At 52.0% G+C, this 22903-nt stretch overlaps 1 protein-coding gene and 1 long non-coding RNA gene across 10 annotated transcripts in view; one reads left to right on the top strand and one right to left on the bottom strand.

Moving 5' to 3' along the window:
* RREB1 (ras responsive element binding protein 1) overlaps positions 1–22903 on the top strand; it is a 177377-nt gene that overhangs the window by 39364 nt on the left and 115110 nt on the right. For 2 of the 9 annotated variants that reach the window (XM_077886021.1, XM_077886008.1), the window contains exon 1: positions 3330–3675. The exons of 1 other annotated variant lie outside the window; for it this stretch is intronic. The gene's annotated coding sequence lies outside the window, so the exon portion shown is untranslated. Of the gene's footprint in view, positions 1–2577; positions 2666–2695; positions 2958–3328; positions 3676–5451; positions 5582–22903 lie in introns of those variants that run through there. 6 more of the 9 variants (XM_077886010.1, XM_077886009.1, XM_077886020.1 and 3 more) reach the window with 6 other exon arrangements.
* LOC144306592 (uncharacterized) lies at positions 311–3754 on the bottom strand. Its single transcript, XR_013373676.1, has 2 exons — positions 3616–3754; positions 311–1700 (listed from the first exon to the last, which is right to left on the bottom strand). It is a non-coding gene; the product is annotated as an uncharacterized LOC144306592 (long non-coding RNA).

Raw genomic sequence — 22903 nt, 5'->3', positions numbered from 1 at the left:
ACTGCCAAGGTGTTTTTTAAAAGTGGCCTCACCGTTTTACATTCCCACCAGCAGTGTATGAGGGTTTCAATTTCTCCTCATCCTTTGTCAACACTTGCATCTGTCCTTTTTATTTTAGCCATCCTAAGTGGGTGTGGAGAGGCATCTCTCTCTAGTTTTGATAGCAGGACTCTTTTAACCTATTAGATGTCCAATAAATACTTGTTGGATAAATGATACTTATATGAGTGTGAACAAACAGAACTTTGAACACCTCATTTGGCTCCCAAGATTATTAATTAGCTAAAAAAGATGAACACGGAGCCCAGTATCATTAGAATTCAATTTTTATTTTTATTTTTTTAAAAGTGGGACTCCATGCCCGATGTGGGGCTTGAACTCATGACCCTGAGGTCAGGAGTCACATGCTCTACTGACTGGGCCAGCGAGACAGCCCTAGAGTTTGGTTTTGAAAAGTTACTTTTAAGTTCTTTTTAGATGAGGTTATAAAGGTGGTGAGTGGTCATGAGAATTCATGCAGCTTTGTAGGTTTCAGTGTATTTTTACAGAATAAGCTAACATCATAAGCAAAATTCCAATTTTGATGTTGTTCCTATTCAAAACTTACCACTGGCTGGGGGCGGGGGGGACGAGGAATGGCTAATCACTCTTGAATCTTGAGGCAAGGCAACTAAATAAACTAGCATTCCCTCCTTGGCCTTCCTTTTTGCCTTCTCACGGGAACAGGTTACAACTCAGAAGCTCCAGACACCAATTCTCTGGTGACCGTGTGAACTATTACTTCTGCTTAGAGACCCGCCTGTTCCTCCTTTGGCATGCCTGTCTTCACAAAAGCACTTGATAACACACTTGGGGACCTGGGGGGGCGGTGGTGGTGGTGGGAGCGGAGGGAGGCATAGGAAAATGCAAGTGCCGAAGTTTCTCTGACTAGTTTTCCTCAGTAAACAGTAGACCCTGGGAAACATAACAGGTTCTGAAAACTTAATGTTGATGATTCTGGACGTCAGAGAGACCAGCAGCTGAATCAGTTCCCGTCAGGGGTAATGGTCCAACTGTTTTTGCTTGGTTCTGTAAAGTTCTATCTTGGCCAGAATCCATTCATTTCATCCATGCCTAGACAGACACTTCTTTCCAGCTGCAGCCCTGAAAACCAGAGTTCCACGGGAGGCCGCAAATCAAAGGCCCACCCATGACGGCGTGTTCCACTTTGTGTGGCACCCAAGTGCCCTCACAGGAGCCCGAGTGGGAGAGCCGAGGTTAAAGGTCACAGTCCGTAGAGAGAAGCCAGCAGCAACCCTATCACCCCGCCTTGCCCAACTCATCTGCAACGCCCTAACTCTACAGTAGTCTTCTCTACAACTAGTTAGGAGGCACGTTTGTCCTCAGAAACCGGCCGGGTGGGGTGATGTTTATTTTCCAAAACCACAGTCCTCCCCTATCTGTCTAAAGAGGTTTCCAAGGGCCACGAACAGGCCCCCCTCGCAGAAGCCCTGTAGGAAAAGTATGAACAGTGGGAAGGAAGCGTGTCAGTGGCTTGTTGGAGGAAGCACAGCCCGGGCCTGGTGTCTCTGGGGCTCGGTGATAACTTGGGCCGCCTAAGCCCCGCCGAGGCCAGCCCAGCGCGGTGGCGGCCGCCCAGGGGATGGAGAAGGAGCAGCTCCAAGGAGGGCCCCTGCGTTGCAGAGTTGAGACGGGAGCCTCTGAAAGACAGAGATACTGCGTGTGGCTTCCCCGGTGCCTCCCCGTGCCTCGGAGGGCGACGTGGATGACACAGCATCAGCAGTGCCGTCGCGGGGTGGGGACACAGGGGGCGGTAGGAGCCTGGGAAGGGGCGGGGGTGGGGGCAGCCCCCTCCCCCCTCCCCCGCTCCCCCGCCCCGGGCCCGGAGCATCAGTCGTGGAGGGTGGGGAAGGGGAGCTGACAAAAGCCAAGTCCGCTCGGAATTTGTTGGACGGAGAACACGCTCCCGGCCGGGCGGCTGCTGCCCCGGAGCTTACAAGGACCGGGGCCCGGGGGAGAAGCAGCCCTAAGTTGGGGGCGGGGTGAAGCGCTGGTTCCTTAATCGCCTGCCCCATCATCCACCCGCCCCACCTGGATGCAGCGCGAGGACCGCGTGGGGCGGGAGCGGCGCGGGGAGGGGGGTCGCCCCGCGGTCCGCCCCCCCGGGGACCCCCCGCGCCACCCCCCTCGCGGCCTCCGGGGCGCCCCTGTCGCGCCTCCCGGGCATCGCTGACTCGCCGCGTCCTCCGTTAAAATAGTGAAACAAACCCTGCAGGGAAGTGATGGAAAGCCGGGGCGGGGAGGCGGCTGCGGGGCGGGGGCGCGGTGGTCCCGGGGGCGGCCGGCCGGGGAGCGCGGGGCCGGGGGGCATCGCGCTCCGCCGCGGCGGCCGAGCCCCCTCCCCCCGGGGCGCCGGCGGAGGGCGTGGGGCCGGCCCGGGGCCGCCGAGCGGGGCGGGGGGGGGACTCCACCTCCATCCATCCCGGGATGCGAGCGGCGGCCGCCCCGCGAAAGTCGGGGCGGGGGCGGGGACCCGCGGGGGCCGGGCCCCCCCACCCCCACCCCCGCCCCCACCCCCGGGCCCGGGCCGCCGCCGCCGCCGCCGCTCAGTAACACGTCCCCAGGAGACTCGCAGGAGCAACACGTGATGTGTCTACTTATCAGGGTGAGAGGGGGAGAGCGAGCCTCCGAGCGTGCGGCCGGGCAGCGGGGCGGGGGGCCGCGGCGGGGGCCGGGACGACGGCTGGGGCGCCGGGGTCGCCAGCTCCTCGCCCACCGCCCTCCCGGCGGGAGAAGAGGAGGAGGGGAAGTGACTGCGGAGTTGATGAACTTTGCACATCCAGAAACGCCATTTTGATTCCTTTTCCGGAACAAGTTTGCATCTCTCCTCTCCCTCCGCCCGAAGCCCACCGGCGCCCGCCGCACCATGCCCGCGAGCCGAGCGCCCCGGCAGGGCCGTAAGTACGCGCCCGGGGCCCCGGCTGCCGGCCCTCGGGCGGCGGCGGGAGCTCCGGGGCGGAGCGGGAGCGACCTTTTAAAGAACTTTTGGGGATGGGGAGGGTGAAGCGTGCGGAGCGCGTTGTACTTTTTTTTTTTTTTCTTTTTTCTTTTTCCCTTTTTAAAAACTCGGCGTCTCCCGGAGCCGAGGACCCGAGCGCCCCACGCCGCGCTGCGTGCGCTCGGGGCGGCGGGGCCGGCCGGGGATGAGCCGGGCAGCCCTCTCCCCTCGGGCTGCGCGCCGGGCCGCTCCTCCCCGCCTCCTCCTCCTCCTCCTCCTCCTCCTCCTCCTCCTCCCCTTCCTCCGCTCCTTTTCCCCTTCCCGAGCCGCCGGCTCTGCCAACCAGCTCCCAGCGCGAGCCGCCGCGGCCGCCGCAGCGCCGCGCCGCCGGGACCTGATGCGCATCCATATTAGCCGCCCGAGCGCAGGAATCCGGCCCGACCCGCGCCGCCGCGCCCGCCGCGGAATTTATTTTTAACCAGCGCCGCCGGGGACTCGGATGGTGCGCGCACGGCCGGCCAGAGACATCTTCCCAGCGCCGCTCTCCATCTTCCGCCCTCTCTCCCCCGCGACATCCACCCCCCCCATGTGGGAGGGGAAACTTTTCTCCTACATACTTTCGAGTCCCGCTCGGGCCGAGGAGCGCGGGGATGACGGCGCCCGCCCGCCGCCGCCAGGTATCCGGGGGTGCCCGCCGGCCCGGGGCGCTCCCGGGGGTGCCCGCGCGGGGCTGCGCGGTGGGAGCATCCGCCGCGCCCTGCGCCGCGGACTTTGATCCTCCCCGCGGACGGCGCCGGCCGGGAGGGGGCCGCGGGCCGCCGTGCGCCCTCCCCCGCCCGCCGCGGCGGCCCCCTCCCGGCCGGGGGTCGCGCCGCCCCCCGCCCCCGGGCGGCCCGGGAGGGAGGGAGGGGGCGGGCGGGGGCCGGAGCCGCGTCCGCGCGTATTGTTCCCCGGCCCTTCCGCTGGCGGTGGACGTGTTTTCGTGGGAGCCATCGGTGTGGAGCGGAGCCTGCATCGCGGGCGGGGTGGGGGGCGGGGAGGGGTGGGGGGGCCCTCGGCACCCGGCGCCGTCACGAGCACAGGAAGGAGGCCGGGAGCATCCGAGGCGGGGCCCGCTCCGCCGCCCAGCTGTGCAGCGCGCTCGGAAACTTTTGTCCGCCGCCCGCTGGACCAATTTTCCCCGAGTTCTGGGGCTTCCCTGCCTCCTCCCATCCCGGCCCCGCAGCGCCGAGCCGGGGGAGGATCGGGAGTCGGGGGCGAGGCTGGGCGCCGAGGGGCCGGGGACCGACCCGGGGGCGGGGGCGGGGGCGGGGGCCCCAGGGCAGGGCCGCCCCCCTCCCTCCCGGTGCCCCGCGCCCCGCGCCCCGCGCCCCTCCCCGCGCGCGCGCCCCCTCCCCACTCGCGGTCTCTTAGGAAACTGCGACCTTCCTGGTTGCTAAGGAGCAGGGGAGGTCCTTCCCGTCGCCGGCCCCCTCCCTGGGAAGCGGCGTGCTTTCTGCAAGGGGCCGAGGGTCGCTCCCCCGGGGCCGGGCGCGCGGGTGCGGGGCGCGCGGGGCGCGGGGGCGCGGGGGGCGCGGGGGGCGCGCGGGCCGCTTGACAGGCGCCGCGTGCAGCTCGCGTCCGGCGTCCGCGGTGCATCCGTGATGGGTTATAAAAGAGGAGGAAAGTATTTCTCCTTGCTCAGCAGATTTGCCCTCCCTCGCTCCTTACTGGTTAGAAGATAGAACGTGAGCCCAGATCCGGACGAGCAGTTCACATTCCATTACGAAATTCTACACGGCTTCAGAGCCAGCGGCAGCACACATTCGGGGCACTTTGGAGTTTTCTCTCTTTCTTTTTTTTTTTTTTAATTTTATTTTTTTGGGGAGGGGGAAAGGGGGATGGTGGTTGGTGGTGGTGCAGAGAGATAGAAGGGCGAATGAAAAAATAAGTCGTTTTTTTTTTTTTTTTTTTTGGTATGCTGAAAAACCTGTCTGTTTCCATCAGTAGGAAAAATTCGCCCCCGTGCTTGTTCTAGGGTTGTTAGAGGGAAAGCCTAGCCTTTTGAAAGTCAGTGGAAATAAAGTTTGCCTGTTGGATAGGGATGCTGGAAATAGCGAGGTATTTCGGTCTCGAAGAGGAGACTGGAGAGGATTTCTGCACAGGCTGCTGAGCTGCTAATGTGCATCCCATATTTTTGAGGTCTTTTTTCCTTTTAGGCATGAAGCGGTCTGTGCATGCGCATGAGTGTATTCTGAAATAAGTTTAGTTGAAGTGGAAGGTAGAGAAAAGGGAACTGCAGAGCAAAGGATGGGTTTTGTTAGTGTGGGGTTTTGTTTTGTTTTTGTTTTTTTTTCTTCTTCTCCCCATCTCCCCATCGCCCTTAAAAGCATCCTCTAGACCTGGTGCTTTTTCGAGGAGGCAGGTATGGTTCTAAGATCTAGTGTAACCCGGAAGTCTGAGCTAGAGGCTGGAGTCTTGGCTGAAACTTTTTTTTTTTTTTTCCTCCTCCCTTAAACATTTAGTTCTGTGCTTCCTTCAAGAGTCACACAGAACTTCTGAAGAAATGGGTTCCAAGTTAGTCTTCAAATAATTTATGCATCGGTGAGCCACTAACTAATGTTAGGGGTTGTTTGTTGTTGTTTGTTTGTTTGTGTTTTACCTCTGCATTTTGGAGGGAGCTTTCTGGGTACCCGCTGATGGATCCTGCTTTGATGTGTTTTGAGCTTTGGTTACACTGATGAATTAAACATTTGAATGTCTTTTATCAAGTTTTAAATGTGTGAAAAAACACCTTCCTCTCCCACCCACCCCCACTTTTACAAAAGAAAGGGAGAGAGCCCTTTGATTTAGTTATTTGTTTAGCTTGTGCTCCATTTTAGGTTGTTAATGAACTTGCACTGTTTTATCATTCTTAAAAATACTGCCAAGCAGGTTGCATTTGGGGAATTTTTTTTTTTTTTTTTGAAGGATTTGCTGGTTGTATGATAACTTCAGAAACGTTGCTGATGCTTACTGTTACGGGGCATATCGTTCTCTGGGTTTTTCTGGATAACTGCTTAATTTCTCATCAGAAATTCAGAGCCTAAGCCCTATGGCAGACAAGTGTTTGTTATGTGATGGGGAAGATGAGTCTGACTCAGCTGGCACAGGTGGTGCATCCATTCCTAACTATTTACATCATCCAACAAATGACCTTCTGATTTGAAGGGTCTTTTATTTTAGATATCTTCAGGCAGACTCCTGAGATCTTATTTGCATCCAACACAGGTATAGAATGTTGAAGGAGAAAAATAAGCCTACCTGGTTCGTGTGCATCTGATCAAGTTGTTTATTGGTTATCTGCTGCTCAGGCAATAGCTAGTTGCCATTATGTGGCTTGCATTTTTACTCTTCAATTTTAAACTGCTGTGTTGATCCACTTCCTCAGGTCAGTTTGGAAATCTTTGCTTGCTGTCCTTATGCTCAGTTGTGAACATCATTTATTACCTCTGGCAGAAGAAAATTCCTGGTTCGTGGCGCCAAAAAATCCTACCCTTTTAGGGTTTTGTGTGACATAATTAATATAAATTTAATTTCTGCAAAAATTAGTTAAACAGGCTCACTAGAAACAGTCAGAAGTGAATCCTTTTGATGTTTCTATTCATTATCCTTCTGAAAAGTAGGTGGTGCTTAAAAGGTCATAGGATAAGGGTTGCTAAGCAGCTAAACAGAAGATGCTAAAATTAACCAGAGCATTTTTGAAAGGGAGTCCTTCCCTGTTTTACATTATTTACTAGATTTAATTAATTTCTGGATCCTCCATGTCCTCTGACCTAGGAAGGTTGGCTGTTGGGTTTGTTTTGTTTTCGTTATCATATTTAAATAATCTCTCTCTTTTGTAAGTGTCTTTTAATTGAAGTTCATGCTCTCTGACCAACTCTGGTGTCAGATGGCAGCTCGTCTGGGCTGACTTCTTGTGTGATACCGGTGTGTGCAGGTTCAGCCCTCCTTCCTGAGGACATACGTGTGTAACATCACTTTACTTCGTTTATTCATAGCAGCTTGTTCAGTTTGTTTTGGAAAATCTAGCTCATCCACAGAGGGATGTCTTACTTTATACTCTTTATTAAACAGATTTGCATTCAGAAGGTAGAAATGTAATATAGTATCCAGAGAAAGTCTGCGGTGTAGGCCCTCCTGATAACAGGACAATAGCTTTCTTCCCCCTTTCCTGAGATTAGATTAGGCTTTGATAGGATTCCATCTCCCCATCAGAGTTTATTCAGCCCAGTTTTTAATACCATGTAGAAAATAGAATTGTATTAGGTCTGGAGTCTCTTTGGAAGGGTGACCAAATGTCAAAAATAATAATAATATGATTTACTTCACATTTCTGCTGCAAGTACGTATGAGCATCTCGAAATTGTACAGTGAGATAAAATGGTTGAGATCTACCTGGAGCCATGGTTGTTAAGCATCATCTCTTGGTAGCAGGGCAAGCCTGCTCTAAGTCCGAGGTTTCCCTGCCTCACCGTTGCTTGTGTCCATCTGACCCACCAGACAGGCAGAGAGTTGACCAACGTTTTTTATTTCCAAATATCATTAAGAAATTAGATGGCCTCTCTGGGAGGGGGGCAGGGTGCATGGGTTCTCTTTTCTCTCTGAGACCTAGAAAGTGATTTTTGAGTAGAAGGAGCCCTGGCCCTCTTCAAAAAGCAGGGGTCAGAGTGTGATTTCCACGCCCCGGGGCGGTGGGGGGCCTCCCCATAAATCAGAGGTAAAAGGTGTACCATATGAAACACAGGGGGAGGCATACGATGTGCTTTCTGAAATGCGTCACTTATTTTTAATTTCCCCACTCCCCAAGAAGGGAGAGTAGAGAGGAAAACCATCTGCTGTGTTTTCGCCACAACGGAGGTGGCCACGCGAGGAAGGTGATGAGGAGTGAGGGAGGCTGACTTTTTATGTGCTGGGCCTGGGCCTCTTGGCACCTTCTGGGTGCTCGCTGTTCCTACGAAGGGAAGCCAGCGTGGAGTGGAGCCGGTGCTTCCCCCCCCCCCTCCGGGGGTGGAGAGGAAGGGAAGCTGGGAGGAGGGCTCAGGGCGCGGTCTCTTCCAGCCCCTGGTGCATCTTGTTGCCGTCGGTACTCCAGGGGACAGGTGAGCCCGTCTGCGCATCACTGAAGGTGGCGGCCTGTGAATAGGTGCTTCAGACAAAAGAAGTGGGAGAGGGTGGAGATGTTTGCTCAGTGTGATTCAAGCTAGTAATGCTAAGAGAATTTGAAAGCCTCTGTGAAGTCCCCAAGACTGGGGAGACTGGGTACTTGCCTGCCCTTGCAGGATTCACCTGAGGCCTCTCGGACTCCCTGAGGGCGGGTGGTCCTGATAAGGTAGAGAAGGCCCAGGGAACACCACCCCCACCCCCCACCCCTGTTCCCACCCCCATTTCTTTGTCAGCCGGCCAGACTGCAGCAAGAAAAAGTCTCAGTGGGGGTAATTAGATAAAGCTTTTAAGTGGCTCTATTTGTTTTTCCCCTGGCTTGCTGAGTATCTCCCCCCCCCCTTTTTCAGAGGCCGTGGGGTAGGATGGTCAAAAGAATGTTTGAGACCTAGTGGCTTAATGACTTTTTAAAATTTCAGTGTTGGTGAGGTTGTACCTTTGACAGAGTCTTCACCCTGCTTTTGTGAAGGCCTTGAACCAAAGATTCGGATTTTATCCTCAAAGCAGCAAACACGGAGAGGGTTAGGTGGCTGTATTAACCCATTTTACAGCTGTGCCAATTTGCACTCTGGCTGGTAATAAACCCAATCCCAGTCTAGCTCCGTACAACACCTGCTTTCTTAACGTCGGCTTAGCCTCAAGAACACTGAGCGTTAAGTATGTGCCTCTGTGTGTGTTTTAAATGAGACCAGATCCTTTTCACAGTAATTCTGTGTTGAATGTGAAGATGTAAGGCGATTAAAAAAGAAACTTTTTACCTTTTGGCACATGTCTGTTGATGAATGTGATCATATGCATTTTTTTTTTTTTTTTTTTTTTTTGGTCAGTAGATTTTCTACCTCCTAGAATTGTTGTAAGGATAATAAATGTTGCAGAAACTTAAAATCTATATATGGAAGAAAGTGGTATATTTTGAGCTCAGGAAGCTTTGTGGGTATCCACTCTGGATTTCCTTTCCAGAATTGTGCACGACTCCAGGACTTCAGGCGAAATTTGCCTAGGGGTTTCTGTTCAAATTGAGGAAATGCAGCACTTTCTTTTTGCTTTGGGTGCCCAGAGAGACCAACAGAACTAGACCAGTTTTTCTTAATGAAGTTCACTTAGGGGTGGATTTTAAGGACAAGGCAAGTCGTCGTTGTAAGCTTTGGACTCACCCTTTAAAGCAGTGGTTCTCAGAGTTGGCGGTTTGCCCCCAGGGGCATTTGGCAATGTCTGGAGACTTTTTTTTTTTTTTTTTTGATTGCCTTGCTCGGGGGAGGGGTGCTACTGGCCTTCAGTGGGAAGAGGCCAGGGATGCTGCTTACCCATCCCACAGTGCACCGGATGGCCTCACAACAAAGAATTACCCAGTCCAGAATGTCAGTGGGTAGGTGGAGGTTGAGAAAGCCTGCTTTAAAGGTACAGCAGTCGTGGCCTGTGTCCTATGTGCAGGGAGCCTGGGTGTCCTCAGCGTAGTGCACGTGATCTGTTGGGAGATCTGAAATTTCATAAAGCAAGTAAGCTCCTATTACATGCCTGTAAGGTACCATGGTTGGCACCTTCAAGGGGTCACAGAGAATTTGGGGTTGGGGAAAACACGAAGTGGTGTGAAACATATTTAAAAACCCGATAGTAAATAAAAGTTCTAGAACTCATCTGCTTCTAAAACAAACCAGATTCGTTGGCACTGGGACGCTGTTCCGAGTCACTTCTTCAGTTATTGGGAAACTCGCTCTGTTGTTGTCATCTGCCAGTTTTCTCTCCTGTTTTAAGTTATGTTAGAGTGTATTCCCCTCTACCCACCCCCCCAAGTGTTTGAACTAGCCTTTACTCACTTGATAGTCAGGGTTTCTGCACTCGTAAGTGCAGAAGTCTCCCTCGTTTTGTCAAGTTTTTTGCAAAATTCTTACATAACTCTCCACCCTTTTTACAGGGCAGCTTTTGGGAACCGGTCTTGTGTCCATACATCTCCTCCTGAGGGGGTGGCTGGCAGGCTGGTGCTGTAGCTGGGAGGGATGGGGAGGGAACGTGGGGGAAGGACACGGGGGTTACTTTTACGTTCTTTGGACTACTGGGTCTCCCCATACTAGTTGTTCCTTTTAACTAGTTGAGTTAAAGGAACAAAATGTGGTTTACAGACCTGAAACTATCTCCTCAGCCCAGAAAAGTCTAGGATAGTGACCAGAGTGATCTTGTAGCCACAGGTGTCACTTGCCTGACCCCTGTTACATGCCCCCTACCCCAACTCCAGGCCTTAGCCACACAGGCAGGAGGTGAGGAGCTGAGGAGGAGGCAGGAAGAGAGGGGAGAGTGCATTCCAGAAAGGGAAGGGCTGGCTGCCTATGTGCCAGTAGCTTTGGCCCTAAGACGGCCTGGGCTCCCACTGACCTTACAGAAACACTCTCACAGGTAGCTTTTTCTTTTTTTTTTTTTTTTTAAGATTTTATTTATTTATTCATGAGAGACACAGAGGGAGAGGCAGAGACACAGGCAGAGGGAGAAGCAGCCTCCATGCAGGGAGCCCGATGTGGGACTCGATCCTGGGACTCCAGGATTATGCCCAGGGCTGAAGGCGGCGCTAAACCGCTGAGCCACCCGGGCTGCCCACCCCCCCCCCCTTTTATTTAAACATCCTAAACCCCGTGGTAGACAGTAAGCATCTGTTCACATCTGTTTGTGCTGCTCTTGCTCAGGGACCTGCTCTGAAGCCACCTTGGCTTCCCGTACCAGGAGCCGTGGATTCAGGTGTTTATCTGCCCTCCCCTCTGGCCTGTAAACTGGCAGCTCCCTGCCCTCTGTCTCCATTTACAGCTTTTCCTAAGCCCGAACCCTTTTGTCGCTGGGCTCACCTGCAGGTGCCCCAGAGGTGACTTGTAAAAATACAAGTCCTCTCCTTCACTTCTGGAAGGTCCTCTGAAACGCACCGTGCACCCAGCCTCCCGTCCAGGAAGCGCTTTGCCATCCTCACTTGCGTCTGTCTCGGCCCCTAAGTCCAGTGATCAGACCCTCCCGGAAACTTCTCTCTGGTCGGACTCTGGCCTTGGCTCGGCGAGGCCCTGACCTCAGGTCCTCAGCGTGTCGCCAGCACCTCCTCAGTTTGCCTCCCGCTGCCCGCGCTGCCCTGCTCCGGCTCATCCTCCGCTCTGCTCCGAAACTCAAGCTGCACATGGTGTTTGCCTGCTGAAAAACATCTCTTGGCTCCCTGTTGTCTACAGGAAGAAATCCAAACTCCTCTACTTGGCACCCGAGCACCTTCATCATCAGCTTCCAGACTGTCTTGCTACTTTCAGCTCCTGCCACTTCTCTGCGCCACTGACGCACTGAGTGATTTCTGACCGTCTCCGCGTCCGTCCGTGTGGGTTGTTGCACTCGGGCTCATCCTCATCTCCTTCTAGCAGATGGCCTTTCTCTGCTCTTCTTCCAAGAACACTCTAGAAACCACCTCTTGCAGGGAGAATCGGGTCCTCCATCCAGAGTCACTCCTACCTCCTTCTGTCCAGTCTGTCACAGTGGACCTTGTGGACGGGTTTTCCCCACCTCGAGAACAGAGAGGGACTTTTCTTATTTTTCCAACCTTCTGTACCCAGCTCAAGGATTGCAAAGTATGTCGATTGGATCTATTTTTCTAATACGAAAGTGAGAGCTTTTGGGGAGGCACACATATAATTTAGTAGCTGGGTCCTAGATATCAGTACAGATTGAGAGAAGGAAACAGATGTAAACTTGAGTGTTTATTAGCACAGCCGTCCTGCAGAGATTTGGTGTTATGTGTGCACTGCTGGAAAAGAATTTCGAATTACAGAAATGGTAAAATAAAAACTTTGCTCAGCTTAATTTACTCGAAATTAAAGAGAAAAAAAAAATCTTTGTTAATGCCTGATTGCACTAGAAGCTGTCTCACTAGGGCCCTTACTAATTATAACCACTTTTCATGGCTCTTGGTTTGAAGTTTATATTAAATAGGAGAGATGGGCACACAGATCAAAGACCAAAATCATTTCAGAGCTCCAACGTGTGGGCCCATTTTCTCTGCTTAGTTAGATTTTTGTTTCATTAGTGGTATGAGTTAATAGGAGTGTTGGTCTGTGTATAATTTAACTTTTCTTTTTTCCGTTACTCCTTGGATTTAAAACAAAATACCAAACCAGAAACCTACGGGGCGTAGATCTTGCTCTATTTGTGTGTGCGTGTGTGCGTGTGTACAATATCCATACTTGATAGAAGTTGATTAGAGATCAGTCTTCTAGAAAGAAACTTTCCACCGTTTTAGGGCAGCCTCATTTATGCTGAGACCTTATTCTTTTTAAAAACCCGCTTCTGAATACACAAAACCACCTCAAGTTGTTTAAGTTTCTTTTAAAAGAAGTATATACAGCTTAAGAAATAGGGGAGATACCAGAAAAGATTGGGTCCGAGAGAAATGTTTTGCTTATGGACCCTTTTGTACCTAAAGAATGTTTTTAAACTGCATAGTGGGAGGTCTTGCTACCTTTTATTACAAGATGAAATCCTAGCTGATTAAAAATACATTCCTACCTTTAAATATTCCTGTTGTGCTTACCCAATAACTAGAGTTTTTAGGCTCATCTGGTAGATACATTCTGATAGAATAGTCTAACTCTTACATTTCTCTAGGAGGCTTGTATAGTTTCTTCTCCGATGTGGAAAACACACCTCTTAAAAGTCATTTCTCTTCCACCTTATGGCTTTTAATTGTTGTTTTGAGGGATAATTATATGAAACTGTTTTAGTGAACATCTCAAACAGGTTTCCCATGACTTGGTTAGTTAATCCTATATTGGATTAAACTATTCTTAAAATTTTAAACTGAGTATAATTTAAAAGAGGCTTAACGTGTACATCTCTAGACTTAATTTGTTTTTAAATCATGAAAGTAAGGTTTCAGAGAACTATTGGTTGTTTAAGAGCTTAGTAAAGCTTCACAGGCCCCTTTTCCTAGAATGTTTTATCACGTTGGAGTCAGTATCAGACCCAATCTGCTTTTAGAAAACAGTTTTTCGGGGCCCCTGGGTGGCTTAGTGGTTGAGCATCTGCCTTTGGCTTAGATCGTGATCCTGGGGTCCTGGGATCGAGTCCTGCATCGGGCTCCCTGCCAGGAGCCTGTTTCCCCCTCTGCCTGTGTCTCTGCCTCTCTGATGTGTGTCTCATGAATAAATAAAGTCTTAAAAAAAAAGTTTGCACCCCCAAATTTGCAAACGTCATAGCATTGAATTTTTTTTTTTTTTGACATTTGCAGATCTTTATTTGACTTTTATTTAGTATTTGAATGTATGCTATGTGAAGGCTGCAGTAAATACCGGGAGTGCCAGTTATGAGTAAGAGAGAGTTGCTATAGCTTCACAGAGGTTGGAAAATACCTGTTCGGCCACTAAGTCGTGTACTTCTATGCCAACTGCTAGCAGTAAAATTGAATAAGAACATGTGTTGGGGGCGATAGGATGGAGGATACTGGGAGGCAGGTCAAGGAAGGCATCCCATGGAGCTAATATCTGAAGGATGGTGGAGGGAGGGAAAGAGTGTGTTGGAGCACAGCTTATACAAAGGCCCTTAGGTTGGAGGGGAGGGGTGTGTGCCCACCGAAGCGAGAGAAACGCAGGGAGTGTGTGGAGGGAAAAAAAAGACGCGGAAGAAATGAATGACAGCACGATGAAGTAGGTAAGTGGCTTCAGCACCCTCTTTGTAGCCCACAGGTATTTGGAGGTCTTCTTAGGAACTTCAAGGGTGTTAGGCCAAGGAATGACACCATGAGATTAGATTTGCATTTTTAAAGATTGTTCCTGCTCAGAGTGGGGGATAGACTAGACTGCAAGGAAGCTACTATTTTGCCTTCCATCTGCAAGATCAGTTAGAAGCCTGGTTTTTTAAAAAAAGTTGAAAACCAGTGCTGGCTTGGATATGGTGGCCACAGAGGTGGGGAGCCTGGGAGGCTTTGATCGAGATCTAAGTGGCTGGAAGGACTCTGCTACTGGGTGGGGGTAGCATGGGGGCGGGGAGGGAGAGAGATGGCTTCCAGGTCTCTGGCCTTTGTAGTGGACGAGAGGGGGGTGCCTTTCTCTGAGATCAGAATGTTGGATGAAACAAGGTTTATAAACACGGTACGTCCCCTGTTCTTTAAAGAGGGATTTTTATGGTCTTTAATACTTTCAGCACCTTCTCTGCTTGTACTGTTTTCATTGGTTAAAACGTACACACCTGGCATGGGTAGAGCCTGAAAAATACAACTATATTAAAAAAAAAAAAAAAAGTGAGAAGTGGAAACAAATGACTGGCTTCTTCCTCCCCCACCCCCACCTTCCTTCTTTCCTTTTAATTTCCTGATACCAGAAGGAAATGGAAGATTTTCTTGTAGATGGCCTGAGCTTCTGAATGATTTTCAGATGGGATCCGCAGCTAAATCTTCAGAGCATTTATGTGTCTGCTTGTTTTGGTGAGGTGTTGGACTTGTGAGCACAGGGCTCAGGGCAGGAGGCTTTGGGCACGAACCGAGTAGGACTGTCCCAGTTGCATGAGCCTCTGACTTAGGGGTGCCAGGACTCCCTCACGACCTGATTTTCCAGCGTCTTCCTTGCTTTCCCAGGGGACGCTTGACCCTCTGCATGTCTTCAAACTCGGTCAGTATTTTTGCTCGCCCGGTAATCTGTGTGAAAACAAAGTTCATTCCGCAAGCGAAACTTGCTCTTGGATCTCCTGTGTGCTGGGCTTCCCACTAGATCCGTGGGTGTCAGAGGGAGGGACCTAATCCCTGCCGCAGGGCACAGAGCTCATCCCCACTGATTGTCTGGCCTCTATCTGAACACCTCTGCTGATGGCAGACCTGCTTCCCCCAGAACGACCTTGGGGTTTTACTGCGTTAATTAACCTTTTTTTTTTTCTTAATGCACACAAATCTTTCTGGAACAAGATAGAAGGTGACGTGTTTTCCACTGGGTTGGTAAAAACTAGAAGCTGGAGCGCAGGCGTGCCGCCTCTTGCAGTGTGACCGTCGGAGCACCAGCCTGAATGCTGCCCTCGGTGACTTTGCCCTGCACCTGCCAGTGCAGGGGGCACTGGCTGCCTCCCTTGCCGGCCCAGCCATTCCAGTGTGTGAGCTGGGGCTCCATCCTGGGGGGTGATCTCCCAGCAAAGTGTTAGTGCGTTTGACTGTGGGTGATGCTTTTCTGACGTCATACACATGATTCATCAAAGCCTCAGGTGGTGAGTCCTTAGCATGTCCCAAAGATGCTTCCTTTTTTATGGTTTCTGTCTTGACCAACATAACCTGAACATCCCCTGGGGCCCCAGAAAGTGCCCTTTGACCCATGCCGGGGGTAACAGGATTCCCCATCTCTTGCTCAGGAGCTTGGGTGTTTCTGCATCACTGTGACCATAAATCCCACTAGTAGTGTGGTGTCCACCACACTTTGTTCCAGCCCTATATTTGATAAGATGAATGAGTTTTTAGGGTCCAAAAAAAAAAAAGGCGAAAGAAAACCCAAAGACCTGTCCCTGTCCTGCTTCTTTCCAGTTGAAAACTTGGTAAGGAGACGCTGAAACCTTTAAAAGCTGGGTGTGAGCATATTCTTTTGAATATTTAAATCTCTGGGTACTTTTGCAAAAACTCTGTCTTCTAGCCTCACTGTGAGGTGTGGATTTGGAGGTCTAACAAGAAGTTTGCTGCCAAATACAGCTTACTCTACATAGTGGCCTTGTGATTAATATCCAGAATTGCTTGTCAGTTGTGTAGTCAGTGGCCAATTTCTGGTGACAAACAGATACGGTCTCGCTTTTGGATAGCTCATCCGTAACTGCAGACAGTGATGACAGTGCACACTGTCTCTCGGGCAGTTTCTTTTTCTTTTCTTCTTTCTTTCTTTCTTTTTTTTTTTTCTTTCTTTTCTTTCTTCTTTTTTTTTTTTTTTTTGCAGTTGGTTTTTTCCTTTAACCAGTTGTGTATTTGCATCCTGCTGCTGCTGGGTGGTGTGAGGTTCCCTAGGTGTTGGGGTGTTGGAATGTCCTCTCTAATATATCCCCTTCTGGATGTATTAGACCGTCTGCTGTGTTCAGATTAAGTGGATGAAAGTCTAATATATTTTATGTAAAGCTCCTTGAAGAGGTTGGTGAAACAAGTTAATAAAGAAATATATGCTTTGGAATCTTAATGAGCTTTCTTCCGAGAATGTCCACGTGCTGTCAGTACGGGCAGGCTGTGGGATGTTCCTAAGGCTGCCTGTGATCTGTCCCTTCACGCTGAACCCACAGCTTGCTAAGAATGTGGCATTGGGATGGGTGCTGCAAAGAGGACTTTCTCCCTGGGAACAGGTGAGTCCCAGGAGCAATCGGTCACATCCTGTCAGGGCAGTAGGTTGCACCTCTTCTCATTTTCATTGTTGTTTTTGTTTCCTTTTTTGAGCAGCGCTTGATGTTGGTGTGGGTGGCGATCATGGCTGTGGGTTGGTTGAGGGTTGCTTTTTGTCAGTCCACTGGAGAGTCGATGGTGTGCGGTCACGTTCCACGGTGTGGCATCCTCGAGAAAAAGCGGGGTGTGGGGGCGTGTACCTATCATTTAGAGACTGTGATCACAGTGGCCCGGCAGCTTTATTTCATTGTTATCTCTCTAGTGCCTGGAATCTTGGAAGGGCTTCTGTGGCTGGCCAGGCCTGGGAAGTCTGCTGATGGCTGGTGCTGCCGCCCCTGTCTTTGCACAAAGCTGCGGACAGAGAAACCCACCCTTCAACGGCAGGAACTGAGATGTGGTCATTCGCAGCACAGAGGAGTCTACCTAGGGTGCATTTAAAAGTTCAACAGACCGCACTTGGCTTATAGACCCCCTTTGATGAAACACATCGCCAGTCAAGGCCCGCCTGTGTTTGCTTTAAATCAGCCAAGCCAGACGTTAAGTCTTTCAGTTTCTCTTCTGCCCCCACTAGACGTGATCATGACTCCATTCTGATAACAAAAATCTCAGGTCATTCCACTTTAATTCCCACCCTTTTTCGGTTGTTAGCCTCTTCACGTGGGGAAACTCTGAGCATGGGTTCTGGGAGCAGCGGCACTAACATGTTATATTTATTGAGCATGTACTAGTAACCATTGTCCTAAATTCTTGAGCTGGATCGTCTCATTCATTCCTGACAAAGACTCTTTGACCCTGTGATGTAGGTCAGTTATCCGCGTTATTCGGGTGTGGAAATGCCAGACCCAGAGCGGCAACTGGCTCGTGGGAATCAAACTGGGCAGCCTGGGTCCCAAACCCACGCTTGAAGCCACTACTAAACTACCTCCTGTAACGACACACTATATTCATCAAATAAATATCCCCTGCAGCCTGCCGTGTGCAGAGCCCTCTGGTACCCACCGAGGGGAAGAGTGTGCAAGAACAAGCATGCGACACGGTTGCTGGCTTCTGGAAATAGCAGGTTTTCTGGCATTTGACAAGATGAGCTAGATAGACCGTGACTTCATGGAAGATCAGGAGGGGAGATGTGTGATTGCTGAGGTGAGAGGCTCGCAGAAGTGGTGTTGGTTCACAGATCAGCTGGAGGGAAGTGGCTGTCCCCAGAGCCTCCGGCTGCCACTGTAGGAAAGACCCAGGGGTGAAGCCCTGGACAGATCTTTCTAGAAGATAAAATGTACCCCAAGTCTCCCTTAGAGAGTTTCCAGTGGTCTTTCACCTGGTGAGGGATGCCCCCAAAGTAAAAGAGCGTGGGCTTGGACTTGAGGCTTCTGTAGGTCCTTCGTGTGCTGGGTGGTGGGGCGTGTGCCTGTCTCTCAGGTTGTTTCTCGTGGACGCCCATTCTCAACCTCACTAAACGTGCTTGAGCTCTGCTTCAAAGCAAGAGTAGCATGTGGGCCGCTTTTGAGGAGCCTGGAAACTCAGCTCTGTAGTCAGTGGAGTGTTGCTTTGGGTTCTTGTAGGGGCCAGTGCCTTGAAAACGGGTCCCGTGTTGTTGTCTGTTAAAATGGGTTGTCATTTAATATATAAATTCAAGATTTTGCCTCACGGTGTCAGAGTTCAGGACGGGTGACCTAAGGGGCCCAGTGACCTGTGGTAACTAGTGAAGTCTAACTGCTGACCTGATCTTAAAATTTGCCCGTAATCAAGGCGGGGGTAGCCTTTGGGACGTATTGGCCTTTCGATGCTTTGCTTTTTAGGCAGTAGGAGCCCTGTGGACTGGAGGGCAGCGATAGAAGGATGTCCTGTCCCCCTTAGGATGTTGTTGGGATGGAGGTCACCAGGGTGCGTTATCCTGCCCTGCCTGGGGGTGCCAGAGCAAGTTATGGGAACTCGCAGATCTCGAAATGCAGTGAGCACTTGATAGTCTGTTTCCCGTTTCCGGTGGGTCTTTGGAGAAGGATTGTTTTGAAATTGGTAACAAATAGAAAATTTCAGCCTTTTGTGCCACTGGCTCAGTTATAACTGAGCTGTCTTCTGTTTACTGGTGTCGTCGTCATCATCGTCATCATCATCATCTTACGCTCGTGGCACTTTGGTGATGATGATGGTGAAACGCATCTTATGCTGGTGGCACTTTGATGATGATGATGATGATTGAGATGGTGAAACCCATCTTATGCTCGTGGCAGTTTGGGTTTCAGGAGAAGAGCAGAGGCAAGAAGTCTGAATTGGGAGACCAGCGCCCAGCTCCATTTCACGTCTGTGGGCTACCACCGGCAGCTGCCCCGCACTGGGGGTGGGCATCACCTCTCGGATGCTCTCCCTGGGTACTAGGCTCCAGGGGCGCAAGGATGGGTAAAACACCTGCCGTACGTAACACTCACCAGTTCATCCCAGCTGGCAGGGACACCAGGGGAGGCAGGGGACCTGGGAGTGAGAAGTGGCGGGGGAAGAGGAAGCGATGTCTTCAGATGTGAAGGGCTGGCCTGCGGAGAACCAAGTGGGAAGGGGAGGCGGACTCCTAGGCAAACGACAGTGTGAAGTACTGGCCCCAAAGGACACAGTGAGGAGGTTTATTTGGGGCCAGGGTAGTGCGGGAAGGAGAGCATGGCTGGAGGAGAGGGTTGGGAGGGTTGAGCGGAGTTATGCGCGAGAGGGGTGTTCAGATGGGATTCTGGAAAAATAGTCGGGCTCTGGTGTGTAGGCAGCGGTGAGCGATCACACGCTTTGAAGCGTGGCCACGATGGGAGTGTGAGTGAAAGAACACTGCTAACCCTTGAGAAGAATGAGGCGGTGGAGGAGATGACACGTCCAGTGAAGTGCAGGATGAACTTGGAATCTGGTGCTGCGTTTAACAGAGCAATTTATTCTACGTCCCCTCCTCGACCCTAAAGAGATTTTTTCCATCCGGGCTGCCGTGTGGGCTGCCCCCTGAAGGCTGAGGTGACCTCAGGGAGGTGAGATCTTCATTCCAGCAAGTGGAACTCAGGTCAGCGACGTCACCTCCCTCAGTTGTATTTTACTCATTGGTACTTACCGAAGCTTATCAGGTAGTGGAATTAGAGGAGAGAGCGCCTTCTCTGCCTCTGGGGGTGGACACTGGGAGTGGGGACTGCTCACGCTAGCCTTGTAATCACCAGTCTGTCAGCTGGCAGTGAGTGGGCCCAGGAGCCGGCCGAGGGCTAGCTCCTTTGCAGTCCAGATGACCTGGGGGTGAGGGTTTTGGAGGCTGAAAGCTGCTGTTGGAAGTTGTTTGTTCCTTTTTTAAAAAAAAAAAATTTTTTTTTAAAGATTTTATTGGGCAGCCCTGGTGACTCAGCAGTTTGGCACCCACCTTCAGCCCAGGGCGTGATCCTAGAGTCCCGGGATCGAGTCCCACGTCGGGCTCCCTGCATGGAGCCTGCTTCTCCCTCTACCTGTGTCTCTGCCTCTCTGTGTGTGTTTCTCATGAATAAATAAATAAAATCTTTAAAAAAGTGAAAAAAGATTTTATTTATTCATGAGAGACAGAAAGAGGCAGAGACACGGGCAGAGGGAGAAGCGGGTCCTCGCGGGGAGCCCGATGCGGAACTCGATCCCAGGACCCCGGGGTCACACCCTGAGCCGAAGGTGGACGCTCGACCACTGAGCCAGCCAGGCGCCCCCTCTTCTGAGGTTTTCAGAGCCCCCCGCCCTCTGGGGAGGGCTTGTCCCGTTCTGTGTATGTGGTTTGATACATTTCAGAGCCGGTTGCCCATGGACTGAGGGACTGGCAGGAGAGTCGTGAACAATGTGGGCAGCCCCCCTCGATTCGGGAGGTGGGACACAACAACGGACCTTAAAGTCATTCATTCCTGTGCCCTAAAACTGATTTTTCTGGGTTACAGCCCTCCAAGCTGCGGGCTGCCTCCTGGTCCGTTTTGTTTCTGGGCACGTTCTCTCATTGGCGCTGGTTGCGAGCTGGTGAGAGTGGGGTGCTGGCCCGCTTTGGTGGGGCTTTGGGGGCCCGGCGGGGGTGAGGTAGGGGGCATCTTCCTTGTGCCCGGGGGACAGCCCGGGCGCAGCGGGTTAGGGAAGGAGCGCACTGGGTGCCCGCGGGCCTTGCGCTGGGCGGTTGCGTGCGCTCCCGCACGGATGCGGATGCGGGGTAGGCTTTATTCTCCTCTTTTTAGGGACAGGAAGCTGAGGCTTAGCGGTGCTCGGGTTTCATGCAGCTCGTGTCAGACTGCTGGGAAGCTTTCTGCTCTGGCCTCTCCCAACTGTCTTAAGGGACCTTCTTTTGTTACACAAAATCGCGTCACACCTTGGTACCCAGAGAGCTCTGAGCCAGCCGTCCTGAACCTTGATTTGACTCATTTGTCTGGACTCTTCAGCAGTGAGCTTGGGTTTGAGCATAACCGGCATCCGAAGGCCTCAAACTTCGCCTGCAGTCCGCCCGATGGGGCCGGCTCCCTGCCCTGAGGATGCCGTCGCCCTTGCCTTTGGTTTCGCCCTGCCCTGTGGGCCGCAGGCCTAGAGCCCGTGGAGGGCTGAGGTCCAGGCAGGAAAAGGCAGGTGGGGGCTGGAGTTCCGGGTGATGATTTGGGGCTGAGGACCCTGTGGGGTGGAGGCCCATCTGGGGTGGGCTGGGGCGGGATTGGAGGGATTGTCAAGGCTTTGAGCGGAGCAGTGACAGGTTGGCCTGAGCTTTGGAGACGGCAGCAGAAGGGGGAGCGAGGCCGTGTCCGTGCGATGGGTGGCTGCTGTGGCTCACTTTGCTCCTGGGTTCTGGCCCGGGGCAGCTGGTACAGGGTGAGCGTTGCTCAGGACCTCTGCGGTGCCTACAGCCCCGGGAGTGATGTGTACACACAGGGAGGCTTCGTGCCTCCGCAGCCGTAGACTTGTTTAAAAGCTGCATCACATACCCTGGCTTAATATTTGACTTCTAAGTTACCACCTCCAGATGAGCCGCCCTCAGGAGGGTGATGGGTCGAAGGGAGGGTGTCCAGGGGAGCAGGAGACCCAGTCGGTAGAAGGTTTTGGTTCAGATTCTGCTCTGTTCCTCCCGGGGGCTTGTTCGCTAAAGCTCTGTGTCATGTTTATGATGTTGGCATAGTGGCTGGTATGTCACTAGCACTGGTTTACTTACTGAATGTGGGGCCTGAGAGCACACGTGTGTCCAGGTGTGCGGACACCTGGCCCTGAGCATTGAGGACGCTGGGTGCCTGTGGCCCTGGGGACCTGAGCCCGTCTCCCAGTCCCACCCTTGCCAACCCGGTTTGCAGGTCTGGGGCCGCTTCCTAGGTTCCTGGTGAGAGAGAGGCTGGTGCTGTCTGCTGCAGCCCGTAAGGATGCAGGGATGCTCTCACCTGCCCTCACTGGTGGGGGAAAGGAGGTCTGGATGTAGGAGCTTCCTTGATATTTCCCCCATATCATTTTCACCCCTCGTGGCCAACATGCCTGCCTGTAGAAACCTGCAAAGTCTGGAGCCCTCGCCAGCCTTTTCTCTGCTCTTCAGCCCTCTGCTGAGGCTGGTAGTACCTGAAAGAGCGGCTGCCAGGAGCCAGAGCCTGCATCTCACACACATACACACACACACACACACACACACACACACACGCCAGATGCCACCCCTGCAGGCTCAGAGTCGGTGGGCCTGTCATTTCACAGCCACTTGCCTCTGATCCCGCTCAGTGGACACACTCAGCACCTGTGTTGGGAGCAAAGCACTCCTGGCTCCTACCCGGATGTGGCCTCCCCAGCTCTTTCTCTTTTGAGCTCTGGCCGTGGGGATGCCGTCCTTGTCCCGCTCCCATTTGTTTGTGTTCAGAGTCCGTTTCTAGGAAGCAGATCAGATCTGTACTGTCCTATGGCAGTGGGGTGGGGGCCGATGGTTTTCATGCGTTGTCTCCATAGTCCCCACGCTGCTGTGATTATGCACAGCTCGCAGGTGCACAGCTTGGGGTTAGAGGAGATGATCCTGATCACACCAGGTCCCCCCTTAGTACTCGGGATACTCTGCGCTCCCTGGCTCTTTGTGCTTTGTCTCACTGAATCTCCGTGTTGACCTTGTGAGGTCATTGTTATCTCCATTTTACAGATAGGGAAGCTTGAGGCTTAGAGCATTTAAATCACTTGCCTGAGGTCCCTCCAGCCCTGAGTGACAAAGAGTCAGAATTTGAGCCCCGGCCAGTGTCCTCCAGTACACATGCTCTTAATCTTTGCTCTTCTGTTTGCTTAAGGAGAAATTTCTCTTTTGGGGCCAACTTAAAGCCCATCACTTCTGTTGGATTTGTTTTCTAACACTTTCTCCATTTCTAAAGCGGGGAGAGAGGGAGTCAATGTTCATCGAGATTTTTAGGCACGTATTATGTGTTTTCCTTAGAGTATAA

The sequence above is a fragment of the Canis aureus genome, chromosome 37 (genome assembly GCF_053574225.1).
Source record: "Canis aureus isolate CA01 chromosome 37, VMU_Caureus_v.1.0, whole genome shotgun sequence".
NCBI classification, from domain to species: Eukaryota; Metazoa; Chordata; class Mammalia; order Carnivora; family Canidae; genus Canis; species Canis aureus.
The sequence above is the reverse complement of the archived record's forward strand: the minus strand, read 5'-3'. Positions and strand labels throughout refer to the sequence as shown.